Source organism: Procambarus clarkii, chromosome 42 (assembly GCF_040958095.1).
Source record: "Procambarus clarkii isolate CNS0578487 chromosome 42, FALCON_Pclarkii_2.0, whole genome shotgun sequence".
NCBI lineage: Eukaryota > Metazoa > Arthropoda > Malacostraca > Decapoda > Cambaridae > Procambarus > Procambarus clarkii.
The window spans coordinates 6633264-6646593 of record NC_091191.1 but is presented as its reverse complement, the minus strand read 5'-3'; the positions used below and the strand labels follow the sequence as shown (position 1 = coordinate 6646593).

The window sequence follows — 13330 nt, the reverse complement described above, 5'->3', positions numbered from 1 at the left end:
ATGACGTGTATCTTCTATATAGATATTGTAATGACGGCTTAGTTCTCGAACTCTTAAACATCAATAACTCACCATGTATAACAATACCTGTAACAACAATATAGCAGTTATTGTGTATGTCTCCTTCAGTATTACTTCTGCCAGCTAGACTTATGATTGTGGTACTAATAGTTGCGCTAGATTATTCGCTAATACTTAGATAATGTGTTAGATAATGGGCTTATATTCATAAATTGTTGATTGTAAGCGTTTACAGATAAATTGGGCTAGATAATTAGTTTTTACTCGAACTGTTTAAAGTAATTTGTTTTTTACTCATAAACTGTTGTAGATAATGCTGCTTATTCTCATAAAATGCTCTAAATAATGCTGCTTATACTCGTAAAAATACTGTTTTCAATATTAAGTCACTACAAAATGTGGGGATATGATTTTAATAAATGCATTTTATTTAAATTATCGAATGAAATATAACATATTCATATATTCACATGTGAAATTTAAATGATTGAAACTAAATATTGATTGAAAATTGAACCCTAATAGTTTCTTATATAAAATGATCTAATTATTTTTCAGTTTGATCCAGTCAGTTAAATCCAGAATCAGTTTGATTGATTCTGATGTATATAAAACACAGAAGCCGTGTCAATTTCTATAATTTATTGAATTAATGTTGTATCATATATTCAGCTTAGTCGTCTTTATTATACAGTATATAATATATAATATATAATGATCAATGTTAGGCTATTATTATCATCTCTAAATTTAAAACTCTTTACCCGTGAAGATTTTAATAAGAATCAGATATTACAGCTTAAGTCTGATAAAATAAACAATACAGTGTTTTTAGTTTCCTTGTTAATATTGTTTGTGGATCTCTTTGTGGAGATTATTAAGGAACCGTCAGCCAGGGGCTGCAGGACGGTGAAGCACGTGAGTGGTGTGTCTCGCTGGTGATCGTGTTCTGCACCAGGAATACAACGCATTACCGGGTAGATGACCGCCTCAACCTTGTCCCTGAATAGTCGTCTACTCCTGCTAGACTAGATGGAGGTAAGTTGGATGGTTACCATTCGTGTGTGTGTAACTGACATGAAAACAACATTTCTCGCGGCGCCGTTGGCTTTTCTCCACCGATTGTTTATATGGCGGAGAGCAGGTGTGTGTGTGTGTGGCCGCCTGCCCTCTGCCACCACATCTCTAACCCTGTCCATGGAGGACAGAAGAAAATGTATATATGCTGGTTAGCATTGTAAATGTGTGGCCACGTCTGTGGTAGAAAATAATAACAATAAAAAAAAACTGGTTGCTGCCTGGTCACGTTGTAGTTGTTTTAGATTCAGCTGCTTGAAACGTAAGTTCAGAGCAGCACGGGCTATGGTGAGCCCGTAGTGGACTTACCTGGCACAGGAGAGGGGCTGTAACTGTGCCTGGTCATCTGTAGGTCACAGTTTTACGGGCTATTCATGCCCGTGCTACCTCTTGGGTGGCTTAATCTTCATCAATCAGGTCACAGTTGGCAGCATCTTCATGCAACCCATCCTCCCTGAAATGACAGCACAGCAATTATTTGGTTGAAAGTACCTATATAAGGTACTGGACCACCGGTAAATTACTTTTTGTTTTATTAATTTAACAGAGTCCGGAAAATAAAGCTAAAAAAAAAAATATCCCTAGGCCTAGTGTAGCACATATATATGTATATATGTACTATACCAGAGCTTATATTTATATTACTTTTAAACAAAATTTCTGGTTTGTCCAATTTCAATGATACACAAGTCAACATTCTGGTGATCCATCACTACATACTGGTACGTTTTATCAAATAGTATTTATAATAAGTACTTTGATTTTAAGAGGATGGGCTGTCTTCATGATTTCTGCCTTCTCTGGGGACCCAGCCATGACGAGGACGGACTGGGTCACCAGAGAAGACGAGGATAAGAAATCAAATATACAGATGTGAAGATAAATTGATATTGAGATAAATAATTAGGCGAGTGTCGGGTGTTGGGGATGGTAAGAGGCAATTTAAATAACGGAATATTTTCTCTGACATATACAAAGAACATTAAGTTCAGGAAGTGTTCAGAGCTTCGTGGTGAGCCAACTATATCATTAGTGTTATCTTAATGCTGGTAAGACCTTAGGTAATTAACAGAGGAGGCCATTTGGTCAAGTGTAACTACACTGAGAAGAGCAAGGTTGTCATTAACTTTCTTGCTCTGGATGTGTATGGTAGTTCGATGTTGAGGTGCAGTTAAACTGTGACATATAAGTTGCATTTAAAAGTTATGATCAGTTCTTACGGGCTATTCATGCCCGTGGCACCTTTTGGGTGGTTTAATCTTTGTCAATCTTATGATCAGTTTCACGAAGTTGGAAGCATTTTTACTGGACGAATTAGAATTCATAGAATGTGGTGGAGTGTCAATAACTAATTAGGATGCATAGAATGTGGTGGAGTATCAGTAACTAATTAGAATGCATAGAATGTGGTGGTGTCAGTAACTAATTAGGATGCATAGAATGTGGTGGAATGTCAGTAACTAATTAGGATACATAGAATGTGGTGGAGTGTCAGTAACATTTGCTGGCCTATTGAGAGCTCAAACTAATTTGGGCTAAGCAGCGCTGGAGATGTCTCCAGTTACTAATGCAAAGAAGTTGTATTTACTTAAATAATTTTGCCTAATACGATAGGAAGCTTTAGTTCTTCCCTCATGTTTTGAGTTGTGCATCTTGGGGCACCAAGAATCACCCTCGTGACTTTATTTGGTTTAACTTATCATTCGTTCAAGGTAGCGGTGGGTATAATTAAATACAGGGCGTGGTAATACACTCCGGACCTAACAAACATCATGTAAAATAATTTTCAACAAATAAGTGTTTTCAGGATTTTAAGTCCTAATTTGAGCCTACGATGTTCAGTATGTCGGTTACGTTAGGTCTACTGTTAATTCCTACTCGGAACAGAAAGTAAAAGAGGCTGCATGTTACAGTGTAATGATCCTGTTGTTAATACCGGTAATGTGTAATTTCTTATACTTATTTAAAACTATATTGGATTTTCTCGCGAGACTTTCGTATATCAATATATGTTACGTATAAAATCTAGTTTTCCTTAGACTATTAATTTGTATTTAAAGAGTGCTACAGCTCGTTTTTTTTGTATTTAGTTCACAATCTAGGGGAGTGGCTGTATTTGGCATGGTACTTTGTGACCTCTTATGGGTTATCAGGTCAATGGTGTTATTAAGTCATAATGCTTCCGGTACGATCTTTATTAACAGCTGAGATATATCTTTATTAATAAAACAAGATTTTATTTTTTGAGGGTAAAACCAGCCACTGTAAAGACTTTCATATTTCAGTTAGGGCGGTGAAAGGGAACGTTCAAGCTCCAGAGGGGCCCTTTTGTGAGGGGGCCTTTCAGAGCAACCGGCCACCCCCCTCTGCAACCCTATTTAACCCTCATTCTCCGGCCTTTGCTTCTCCCCTCACTTGCTATCAGGAACGTCAATTAACAGATAAGGTGACTCGCAGGCTCCCCTCGGTGTAGTGTGTTTAGTGAATATATACTTTCTTCACATTCTCTCTCTCTCTCTCTCTCTTTTAAGTAAGTTCTCAGAAAGACCGTTTAGTCAGCCAGGAGGAAAGATCAAGAAGAATCACGTTAAAAAGAGGAAAAAAGTGGCTGTTAGGAAGGCCAGTGGACGAAGGATTGCACGGGATTGTATCCCAACCCCGCGTGATCCGTCGATGGCTGAGGATCCGTCGATGGCTGAGAGTGTATGCAAATAGTTCCCGTTTGTCTCGAGGATTAATTAACACTTGGAGGGCTTTGTTCTACAATCTCTCTGTACACTAGTGTAGAGGATTCCAGGGCGCAATTTATACGTAATATACTCACTAGGCTGCAAGTTAGTGCCCGTGTAAGTTCCCACGCCCCCCTTGCTGTAGTCCCTTAACTGTATACCTAAGTGTAACTATGCCTCACTGTAGCTGTGTATTAGGGTTTAGACTCCTAGTCACACGAGATAATAATGGATTTTAAATAATAAAAAAATCTAACAGTTAATAGAAAAGCAGTAAATCCTAACTGGAGACTACAGGGGCGTGCTAGTTCAATTTCCCGACGCTTTTGTTTCTGGTGGGTGATATAGCTCGGGTATCAGCGGGTAGGGGACGTCAGGATAACACAAAGCGAGGATAACACGACGTCAGGATAACACAAAGTCAGGTAACACCCTATATATATATATATATATATATATATATATATATATATATATATATATATATATATATATATATATATATATGCAGAATAACCACATATGAAAAATAGAAAATGCTTAACGCGTTTTCGGCTAATTCGCCTTCATCAGAGCAAAGTAGAATGATTCTACTTTGCTCTGATGAAGGCGAATTAGCCGAAAACGCGTTAAGCATTTTCTATTTTTCATATGTGGTTATTCTGCATACTTGGATCAGTGTTTTTGTGATCATTGTTGCATATATATATATAAATATATATATATATATATATATATATATATATATATATATATATATATATATATATATATATATATTTGTTTTAAATACTGTGAGGGTACCACCTCTGGTGCCAATGTGGGGACCCATAGCCTCGGAGAAGAAAATAAAAAGTATTCAGAGGAGACCTTGTGGTTTCTCACTGAACACTAATATTATCTTCTCCTACCACCCCCATTCTTTTGTATGTACACATATATATTTGTTTTATTTGAACTTTGTTACAAACAAGGAGTTACACACACACACACACACACACACACACACACACACACACACACACACACATATATATATATATATATATCCTCCTGCCCCTCTTCCAGTTTCTTAGCCTCTTGTTTCTCATTCCCCTATTCGTCATCTTCCTGCTTCTCATCCTGCACCTCCTCTTCACTGGGGGGCTCTCACCTCCTCTCCCATTTCAATTTGTCCCGGTGCTATTGTCCCACCCATCTTCCTTTCTTCTAAATCCCCCATTCTTCCCTTACAGTCATCTGTGCTCAATCCCTTCTCCATTATTCTCTCAACCCTCGCAATCCCCCCCTACCCTATTCGTCTCCTTCTTACTACTTCATTCTTCCACTGATTCATTGTGTTTCTAATTTTGTTTTCCTGTTTTTTCCGTTCTCTTCTTTGCCTTAAGGGTCTAAAAGTGTCACTGATCTTGTGGTCTGTGGGGCGTCCCAAAGGCCTGTGGGCTAGGAGCCAACGTGATCAACCCCGTCCTGCCTTGTCTGGCCAGGATTATTGGATCCCTTTCCTTTCACATGTCGCCCTATTTCTCACTGGAAATAATCAGTGGTTTTGCTGACTCGTGAATTATTTAAGGATTCGATATTGCGTGTGTGTGTGTGTGTGTGTTCACCTAGTTGTGTTTGCGGGGGTTGAGCTTTGCTCTTTCGGCCCGCCTCTGAACTGTCAATCAACTGTTTACTAACTACTGTGTGTGTGTGTGTGTGTGTGTGTGTGTGTGTGTGTGTGTGTGTGTGTGTGTGTGTGTGTGTGTGTGTGTGTGTGTGTGTGTGTGTGTGTTTACTAGTTGTGTTTACTAGTTGTGTTTTTGCGGGGGTTGAGCTTTGCTCTTTCGGCTTTACTACTTTTTCGGCTAACTTTTACTAACTACTTTTTTTTTTTCTCTCTCCACACCACACACACACACACACCAGGAAGCAGCCCGTGACAGCTGACTAACTCCCAGGTACCTATTTACTGCTAGGTAACAGGGGCACTTAGGGTGAAAGAAACTTTGCCCATGTGTTTCTGCCTCGTGCGGGAATCGAACCCGCGCCACAGAATTACGAGTCCTGCGCGCTATCCACCAGGCCCCTGTGTGTGTGTGTGTGTGTGTGTGTGTGTGTGTGTGTGTGTGTGTGTGTGTGTGTGTCTGTGTGTGTTTGAGAAACCAGGAACTACATAACAATCACCGACATGTGTGAAAAATTAGAGTAGATATATTTCATGGTTTCCCGTGTACGTATTGTACTGCTAGACGAAACGAAAAGTGCCCAACCGTTTCTGTGTCCCCAGGGAATTGAACTTGCGTCCCTGGGTTACGAGCGAAGGACACAGACTCCTGTACTTCAGGACGAAAAAAAAGCGAACATAAACCTTAGCAATATCAGTGTATGTCGTTTAAATGTTTCAGTGAGAATATTACTTCATTCTTATTACTGACAGCCTTTGGCACTGGTAACAAAATAATTTATATTTGTTCTTTATGTTAATATTTTCAGGGTTCTGAAATTGTAACCATCCATACAAGGATAAAACTTTTATCCCTTCAGGTCTCCCCCTAGGGCTGCTAGGTGACCAGGTCCCCACAGGTCCCTCCCTCCAGCTTCCCCCAGGTCCCTCCAGCTCCCCCCATGTCCCCCCCCCCCTTCCTTCTCCCCGTAATAGGCTCAGGAGTCGTATTAGTGTCGTGCTTCGTGCCGATAAAACACTAAATCCCAAATTATTGACGTCGGCGTTTATGTTCCTTTCTGATAAAGCAAGTCATTAGTTCAGGCCACTGATAAGTTATCCTTACTTATCGGATATGTCTTCATAATAATTATTATGTGTTAGAATAAATTGTGCTAAATGTGTTTTCTCTTATTTGGAATCTAGTGTTATGGTGAACTATGGAAAGTTATTATTCTGAGAACAAGAACAATTTGCATGGAGTTAAAATAGATGTTCCATATAACAACTAACATCAAATGAATTTAGATAACAGCCACTCACATTACAATGTTTGGGTCACATCTCCTGTTTAGTGTGATGTAGCATCACCTCCTTCCAGCGACCTGATCTAAACACGTTCTCTTCCCCTTCCCTCCCCTCACTCCTCCCCTTCCCCCTTCCTCGTTGTGACCCTCCTTGTTGTGTCACAGGTGACGCTACTAGAGGTGTCACAGCTGACGTCACAATGCTACTATTTGAAAAGTTGCTGAGCTTTAAATTGGAGAACTTTGAACGGAATTGTGGAGATTAGCATCGGAGGCGAGTGAACGATAGCCTCCTCGACACGACCCGACGGAGAAGACACTGTAACAGTTATGTATTCTGGCGTTCTGTATTCCTGTACTGTCACCATAATAAAGCTGCTGTATCTGCAGCTATATATGTATCTGGTCTGTTGTCTTTAAATGAGAAAACAGATTGAGGACGATTAAGTCACCCGAGAAGTGGCACGGGCATGAATAGCCCGTAAAGTGGCTCTGAATTTACGGGCTAGTCCTGCCCGTGCCACCTCTTGGGTGGCTTAATCTTCATCAATATGTCTCTGAATGAACGAATGGGACGTATCCACCGGCGACCGCGACTCTCCGGTTGCATCTCATCCAGGATTGCCTAATGGTTCATTCTAAGTGGAGTGAACACGAGCCCTGGGAGCTCTCAGACCGGCGGAGTAGTAGCAGGGAATTAATGAGGATCGACCAGGCCGACTGGGACATTTATGTAAACAACGCCACGCCTTTGATGTGGCTCCGCTCACACACGCCTTTGATGCCGTCTTGGGACGGCTGCGGCTGTCCAATACAAGCAAGGCTGGCTGTCTGAGGCGGGGCAGGGGGTAGACGGACAGGAAAAGGGGCGGAACGGACAGAGAAAGGGCGGGGAGACAGATAAAGAAGGGGTGGGGAGATATAAAGAAAAGTGGTGGGAAGGGAGATAAAGAAAGGGCGGAGATATAAAAGGGGGAAGGGAAATACTAAATGAGTGAGCAGACAGATAAAGAGCGAGAAAGAGAGGAAGGGGAAGGGAAGGAATAATCGAGAATATACAACTATGGGAAGATGATAACATATCTAAGACATGAGAGTGACTCAGGAAGGAGGTATATTTATTATCCAGGAAGGTAAAAGACGAGGAGGCCCTTGACCGCCTGCAGGCGTCGGGAGTTATAAAGCCTATTGACACAATGTTCCATGTGTCGTCTGACGGTGATTGGTAAGTCATCAGCCACTTGTAAGTTCTCTGAGGGTCATTTGGAAGAATTCTTGCTCCCCCAAGTGAGTATAACCAAAGACACTTCAGTGCACTGTTAGACGAGGCACTACCTACTGTGTCCTGCACTGTCACTGTGACCTCGTTCATTACCTCTGCCTCTCTGACTCCAATTTGCACGTAACTATTTCTTGTACTTTCATCTGCGGCGTTAAGAGCACCTGAGATGTGTGTACTCGCAACACATTATGGCCGGAACATTCCTCGAAGAAAATTGCAGTTTATAAAGTTTTCCCAAGATTCAATGGGAGTTAAGAGGTTGTTGGGTCCCTCCGCTGGTTGTGAGAGACAGCGAGATTTGAGTGAGAGGCAGCGAGAGACGTGTGTGAGAGCCAACAGTAGATGTGTGAGGCAGTGAGAGAGATGTATGGGAGTCAACGAAAGAAATATGAGAGGCAGTGAGACAAATGCATGAAGAAGGATGTATGAGAGACAGCGAGAGAGAGAGAGAGAAAGAGATGCAAGATAGGGACTGGCCTCACCCTTCCTGGTAGCCTAGTGAGGGCTTTGATGGTCCAAAACTGTTCGTCCCAGCTGATGGCCGCACAGATGATGGTGTGGCAGCTGTAGATAAGACAGCACAAAGAATACCAGCAACCACTGAAACACGGACGGAGCCTTTAACCACCAGTACAAAGTCTACCTACGGTGTGAGGCTTTGGGATTTATTTATAATCCCAAAGCCTCACACCTACCTAGGTGTGAGGCTTTGGGATTTATTTAGAAATGTACGAAATGTGTGTTCATTTCTGGAAACCTTGGGTAGCTTCCCTTTTGATGTCAACTACCCGAGAAGATCACTTCAAGGGTTATCACCGACCTTAAGAGAAGAGCTAAATCTTAGCGCCGATCAAATCCTTGACCAAGCTGATAACATCTAGTGGGAATTTACTTTGATGTTGGCACCTTAAGTGTCCCTGGAGACATGTTACACGAGATGGCGGGGCAGTATACCCATCACAGGAATGTGATTTGACACTCAACACCTGCTTCAGGTGTTGGTGTACAGACCACATATGTTGATCAGTGCCTCGAGAGCAATACTGCGGGTTTGAGTGAAGATCGTGTATCTTCATGTACAGGATGTTTTCAACGTTTTTGTTCTAATTAAGTAGACTACTAATGTTCAGTCAATATATGAGTTTACTAGACTTCAGTAAACTTTAAAAATTTAAAATTTGGCAAAATTTAAAAAAAAATAAAGGTGACATGATTTCGTTCCAGACATTAGAAAGCACGTCTTGCGTGACTGAAGCTAATTTGTCTTCTTTGCTGTCAAAGAAATAACAACAAATCGAAAATTCATTGTGTTGGGGGCCAGGCAGCCAATGTATATATACGTTAGGCTCATCTTGAAGTCCCCCACCCCACTAGGGTTGAATTACTGCTTCCCCAGGGTCGAATTACAGACCCTCCCAAGGATACAACCCCATTACAAACTGACTAACGCTTGGATACTTAGGTACTTATTTACTGTTAGGTGAACAGAGGCATTACGTGATAGGAAAAGGGCGCAACCATTTTTGTCACGACCGGGATCCCAAATTTTGAGTTGTTTCCTACGCTTCCAAAATGGCCATGTTTCAGCTGTCGCCTGAGTGATTTTTTTAGTTCGATATTTTCCCCCGAAAACGTCTCGGTACAGTAATTTGAGATTTGGTTTGCCAGAGCCAGAACACACACTTTTGTTCTCCTTCCCTGTTGGCTTGTGCCTGGAGTGTATGGGCTGAAGAATAATGACAAGATGTCTTATGTTGTTAATTACCGCGAACTGTTTTAAGACAGCTCCTATAATAATGAATTGATTAAAGCTTATAATGCGTTAATAATTTGTCGAGACCGTATGTGTGGATGTGTAATTTAATATACATGGCGTAGTGAATGTGTATTTTAATATACATGGCGTAGTAGTCAGCGCATTCGGTTTAGACCCGAACGGTCCAGGATTCAATTTCCGAGGCAGGAGAAAAGCAACGTTTCCTTTCACCTGATGCCGCTGTTCACGTAGCCTAAACAGTTTTTTTTCTCTATCACAAACGTGTCCACACATTAGAACGCTAACCAGCATATATACATTTTCTTGTGTCCTCCATGGACAGGGTTAGAGATCCGTTAAACATATAATTCAGTGATTTACTGAACAATCAACCACAGAAGGTGATTGTAGTGCTTTTAAAATGCTAATCTATCCCTCAATAGATAAATGGGAGTTAGACAACTGTTAGGAGAGGGGGGGGGTATACCGTAGGGAAGGTCAGTAGGGTGATTATCCTATCACCTTCCCATCTCCGGTTATGGGAAACCATATATAGAGGTACTTTTTAATATAAATGTGTGAAAGCAAAACAACTATTTTGTTAACATTCAACCCTCCGTATAGCCATCCCATTTTGTTAACATCTCCATACTCATTTTCATGTGTTAACATTATTCCCTCCTTACAACTATCACTTGTATTAACATTAAAACTTTCGTGTATCAATATAAATGGTTAATAGTCAACCCTTGTTATCTCCATCCTCTTCTTTAAATGCAGTTATCTCTTTCTTTTGTTTTTCAACCCTTCTTATGTCCGTTATCTTTTTTTTTGTTTAACATTAAACCCTCGTTATTTACTGTGTTATCATACGCCACACAGCTTGTGGTTTTCAGTCCTATGTATATATGCCTTCCCCTCAACCTCCTCCTCTCCCCTTGTCACCTCCCCATGCCCACTAATGAGATTTTAAAATCTCGAAATTGAATAACATTGTGCTTCAATCCCCCGATTACCCGCTCAAATACTACGATATTTAGTACGTTAAAAATATCGGTATATATATGCCTTTGAACTTCAGAAACAATTATAATTTTGTTTAGCTTTTTAACAACACGTGGAAATTATATATATAACAGTATTTGGAACTGCAAATCACGGACGAGGTAATTAAATGTCAATATTGACAGTAGGCTGCCCGGAGCGGGAGGGCGGGAACGGCCAGGCGATATTAACGACCATGCTGATTAGTCGCTTACGAGTTATGTCATTTTTGAATCATTTATTTTTGTTCGTATCTATCTAGTCAAACAGTTTGTAACTGTTATACGGGGGGGGGGGGTCTATAATGATGTTTAGCTCGGTCGTTTTAATGGTTTATCTTCTTCATAATATGCATATGGGTTATACATATGCTGTTGCCGCGCGCGCACACAGACGCTGCAGAGACGGACAGACAGACAGACAGACAGACAGACAGACAGACAGACAGACAGACGAGCGCTCACTCATATTAGGTGAGTACATCTAGATGAGCACATACTCTCAAACACATCATTTAGGCATTTATTTGATTTTATCCCCCCCCCCTCATCCCTTCACCCCACACACACTCGTTCTCTCTTACTCTCCCTTTTACCTTTTCCCACCTCTCCCAATTTCCCTTCCATTCTCTCTCATCTTTTCCTATATCCTCACGAAAATGGTAAAACTCCAAAAGACGCATTCCAGTAAGGAGCTGCAGGTTTCCAATACTTGGAACAATGCTGTGCAACAACAAAGGAATTTCAAAGACGTTTGTGCAGCGACTCTTTTTTTTTTTCTCACGGTCTCTAAGACGGACACCAACAAAGTTCTGTCTAGTGAAAACAAAATACGGACAAGGTAACTGCAATCGTTATCTCCGGTATCGTGCCCAAACTGGTACAAAGGGGGGGGGACGGACGGAATAGCCTAAGCTACTCTATCCCTTTGAGATGTATTTATTGCTTATCTCAATAAACATACTTGAACTTGATCTTTGAACTGGTACATCTGAAACCGAACTAGGAAGCTGGGTTCGTTATCGTAAAAGTTAATTCCGAGGAAAGCCTCGTGAATCGTAAACAGGAGAGAACTCTTCACCCAGTGATGTGTTAGTCCCTAAACGTTTTAGCCTACTAATGTTTCAACTTTCTAATGTTTCAGCTCAAAAACGCTTGCTTACCTTCTGACTTTCATTACTGGTGTTTATCATTGCCGCGTATTCTGTTATCGACTTCCCTTGGCAGTTTTATCATCTACCTTGCCTCTCTTTATGCTCCATTTTCCGCGCTGTTCTCCTTTATACCATATAAAATCTTGGCAGGGCGCCTTACTTTATGATACCATTTGCATACAGCACCAGCGTGTGTGGAATTATGACATCTCGCTTACATCAGTTCTCTAAAGTAGAGCCAGTTACTGTATTTTCATAGTCCTTATATGCTTCCCGCCGTGCGCGTCTCTTTACTCCTCTAATTGTACTTACATAAATGTTCCTAACGAGTAGAGAGTTATCTCTTGAACTCTGACTTATCAGCTGTCGATTGACGAACGCAATGACTCCTTACCTCCTTGCTTGTAGTAATATTTATTTTGTAAACTATTATAGTAGCTTCTGCTGTGTCTTCCTGTGTCCGTAACTCAAGTCTCCATCCATGTCCCTTGTTCAGCATTCATCTTACACCGAACATGTCCTTTTTATTTACTTTATACATAACCCCGAGAATTTCTACATGTTGATATCACGTCTTGATTCTTTTTATCATGGACTGTTATGAGGTAAAGCTTCCATAGATTAATCTCATAGCTAAAGCCTCACAATATTTGTACTTCCAGGTTGCATCCCTCCGGACTTTTTCTCGTCTTGTTTAAAGTTTCTTTAGTTAGGGAGTCAACGCTGGTGCTTCATACTCCAGGGTGGACCTCGCATATGCCGTGTCCAATGTGCTGAAAACGTCCTGGTGCCAGATTCACCAAGCAGTTACTCAAGCACTTACGAACGTGTACATCTTTCCTCAATCTTTGACGGCTTTGGTTACATTTATTAAACAGTTTACAAGCATAAAAACTTGCCAATCAACTGTTGTTATTGTTATAAACAGCCTACTGGTGTTTCGGAGCTCATTAACTGCTTAATAATTGTAAATAAAGCCGCCAAAGATTGAGAAAAGATGTACAGGTTCGTAAGTGCTTGGGTAACTGCTTCGTGAATCTGGGGCCTGAACTATATTTTGATGTTAGGCGTTACATCAATTTCCAGGTTGTTGTTATTGTTTTAGATTCAGCTACTCGGAACAAAAAGTTCTAAATAGCACGAGCTATGGTGAGCCCGTAGTGGATTTGCCTGGCACAGGAGCGGGGCTGTAATTGATGGTTGGTTCCAGGTCGATTGATTCATTGACGAAGATTAAGCCACCCAAGAGGTGGCACGAGCATGAATAGCCCGTAAGTTCCAGGTCCGTTGTCGTTGTTGTTGTTGTTGTTATA

The 13330-nt window shown here is 41.0% G+C and overlaps 1 protein-coding gene across 1 annotated transcript in view; it reads left to right on the top strand.

Moving 5' to 3' along the window:
• The first annotated feature begins 935 nt into the window (after window positions 1-935).
• The window catches only part of Vang (Strabismus domain-containing protein Vang), a 206935-nt gene continuing 194540 nt past the window's right edge, over window positions 936-13330 (top strand). The window contains exon 1 of the mRNA XM_069339862.1: window positions 936-1059. The gene's annotated coding sequence lies outside the window, so the exon portion shown is untranslated. The remainder of the gene's footprint in view (window positions 1060-13330) is intronic.